This window comes from Equus quagga, chromosome 15 (genome assembly GCF_021613505.1).
Source record: "Equus quagga isolate Etosha38 chromosome 15, UCLA_HA_Equagga_1.0, whole genome shotgun sequence".
Taxonomy (NCBI): domain Eukaryota; kingdom Metazoa; phylum Chordata; class Mammalia; order Perissodactyla; family Equidae; genus Equus; species Equus quagga.
This window is the reverse complement of record NC_060281.1, coordinates 82,768,962-82,771,952: the sequence shown is the minus strand read 5'-3', so window position 1 is coordinate 82,771,952 and position 2,991 is coordinate 82,768,962. Positions and strand designations below refer to the sequence as shown.

The 2,991-nt window shown below is 54.5% G+C and overlaps 1 long non-coding RNA gene across 1 annotated transcript; it reads left to right on the top strand.

Annotated features, from left to right (window-relative positions):
- Window positions 1-1,504: 1,504 nt before the first annotated feature.
- Window positions 1,505-2,678, top strand: LOC124226121 (uncharacterized). The gene is made up of 3 exons (XR_006885202.1): window positions 1,505-1,623; window positions 2,048-2,097; window positions 2,566-2,678. It is a non-coding gene; the product is annotated as an uncharacterized LOC124226121 (long non-coding RNA).
- The last annotated feature ends 313 nt before the right edge of the window (window positions 2,679-2,991 follow it).

The window sequence follows — 2,991 nt, the reverse complement described above, 5'->3', positions numbered from 1 at the left end:
CTCAAGTCTTGGGGAACGGGGTAAACATTGACCCAGCTTGTCTCTGCCAGGCCCTAGGACAGCCACGCCTCCTAGTGGGCTCATGTCCCTGCCTCCCAGGGAATCATCAGCTTGGGTCCTCCATGTCTGGCAGACACAGAGTCTCAGAAAAGGTCTTTGGAGACCTAAACAGACACGGCACTAGCAGATAAAGAGAGGAGCGGCCACCACTGGGGCTCCTCGAGAGCATCCGATAAGAATCCTGCTTCAGTGTCCACACTGCCACAGACTTGCTGTGTGACCCTGGGCAAGTTCCGCCTCTCTCTGGGCCTCTACTCCTATGGCTGATGGGCTCGGCACCTATAGACCTCATTCATCCAGATGTTTTTGAGAACATACCACGTACCAGGTTTCTCAATAGACCCCGGGGAGTGACTGAGCGTGGGGTTACAGTTACAAGAGAAAAAGCGCAGGGTGCCCTGGGAATAGAAATCAGGCTGGCTTGACGTAGACTGGCAGCTGCGGAGGACTCCCTGGGGAAGTGACATTTCAGCTGAGGCTTAAAGGAGGGAAAGAAGATAACACAGGGAAAGAAACAGAGAAGGGAATTCCAGGCTGAGGAACCAGCATCTGCAAAGCTTTCGATGTGGGAAAAAGTCGCGGATCTGGGAAGCCGCCAGAATGGCTGCATCCCGGCGTGGGGGGAGCGCAGTGCGGGCAACAGCACAGGGAGGTCAGGGGGCCGGCTCCTGCATGGCCTTGCAGATAATGGTGGGGTTGGGGAATGCTAGGGTATTCATGTAACAGGCTCTGTAGACCCACAGAGGTCAGGTCCAACACTCAGGCTTCAGAAATAATCTTGACCTACTTCACGACATTGCCAGGGGTGGATTCTGTGAGATGGCCTGCATTAGTGGATAGGAAGAGAGAGACCAAGGGCTCTAACTGGAGCCTGGAAATTCTCACTATGGGAAGGCAGAGCTCAGAACTTTGTGCGAGCAACTGCATAGTTCATTTACTCTTTTACCATTGGTTTGAACATCCTTTTGGCTGCGGGAGCTAATCTGCCGTTAGAGCTTTGTCAATTGCAGGTAGCAGAGAACGTGACCTGAGAAAAGGGACTTTATTGGCTCCTGTGTTTGAAAAGCCCAAGGGCAGACCTTCAGGTGTGGCTTGATCCAGAAGCTTGAATGATGTCACCAGGATCCAGTTTCTCTCTCTCCACTTCTCAGCTCTACTTCCCTGGGGCTGGCTCCATGTGTAGATCCTTCATCAAAAATGATATTGGCAGCTCTGCATTCCATTCTTCATCCCTTTAAGAGCATCAGAAAAGAGGTTTCAGACTTTTCTGAAGACATCAGGCCAGGCAGCAAACTTTAATTGGGCACCTACCTAGACCAATCAGTGGCCCGGAAGACAGGATGTGCTAATTGCCTTAGCTTAGGTCACATGCTGCACCACTGCATCCAGGGGGATGGTGTCAGCTTCCTGGAAAGCCCAGAGAATGAGAAGGAGTGTGAGCAAGGACGGGAAGGTCCCCACCCCAGCAAAACTGGGGCACTGGCCACATAAAGGGCTGGTAATAAGCTGGATGAGAAGAAGCACACGTGTTCACCATATGGAGGGACCCACCATCCCCCGGAGGTGAGATCCTTCTGGGCCCTTCCTGGGGAGTGGAAAAGAGTTGTTTCAAGGTTGCTGAGATTTGAGACAAGGGTGGCATCATTGGCAAGGGTCAGGGCTGGGTGTCAGTCAGGAAGGCAATGGGGAGAGGCAGGGAGAGGCGCTGTCAGCGGAAATCGGAGGGCTGGAGGGAGCGGGGGCTGCTTGCATGCGTGAGTTCTGAGTACACAAAGAGGCTATCGGGAACTCCGCATGGCCCAGGGAGAGCTGCTTACACTGACCCAGGCTGGGTCAGGGGCCAGGGCACGTGCTCCACCCACCTTCCCTGCCAAGTACTTCAGTAGAACTTTCTTTCCATCCCCCGCCAGTGGGAGGGGTCTCCTATGGGTCTCAAGCCCCTTAGGGTCTGGGTCTTACCCTGGGTGGACAAGGGCCTTTTTTGCAGATGGAGCAAAGTTCCATGAGCCTGAACACCATCCACCACCTACAGGGCAGGTGAGGTCCCTGGGGACCCGCGGGCTGCCTTCCCGGCCGTCCAGCCCTCCACACACGCACCTGGCACTTCCTGGGCAGCGGCCACACCTGGTCCTCTTTCCAGTGTGGTCTCTGCTTTCTTCCTCCCCTTCCTTCTCACACCTCTGAGCTCTTAGGGTGACCCTGTGTCCTGGCTGCTCACACAGTCTTGGTTTGTGTCTTTCGTCCCTGCGTAAGTATTCGTGCTGCCCCTGTCGTTCTCAAAGCATCCTGGTTTGGGCAATAAATTACAGTCACTCTATACAATCCTCCGTCCCCAAATCTGCGCCCACCTGCTTTCTCACAACAGCCCTGATGGTCCTGAGGGCTGTGAAAACCCGAATCCAAATGATCAGCAGCCAAAAGCTCCACTCTCTCCACATGAGTGAAGGGGAGTCTCGGGTTTCAACAACCATGGTCACCAAACCTCCCGGGTTTGTTTGCACCCAGGCCGGGAAGTGGTCCCTCCTGCAAGGACGAGTGGGATGATCCCTTTTAAAGGAGCAAAGAAAAGAGATTCTACAGCCAAACAGTTCCAGTCCCAAGGGTGACCCTGCCTCCGCCCCATCCACATTCCCGTCCCCATAATAAACCCTCTGTTTTAAGGTAACTTGCGTGGGTCTCTTTTTCCTGCAACAAAAAGAGGTGTACCTAAAATAGGCCGGGCCGGGCCTGTGGCCAAATTTGGATGAAAAACTGGGTCAGGCAGGGGAGGGAGCAGCGGGCCGGGTTCCCTGAGGATTGGGGCTAGACAGCGACTGCTGAGGGGCAGTTCTCTGAGCCAGGCACCGGGCTGCACAGGCGACAACCACCATCTGATTTAATCCTCTTACTGCCTGAGGAGGTGGGTACCACAGCCTACAGTTTACAGAGGAG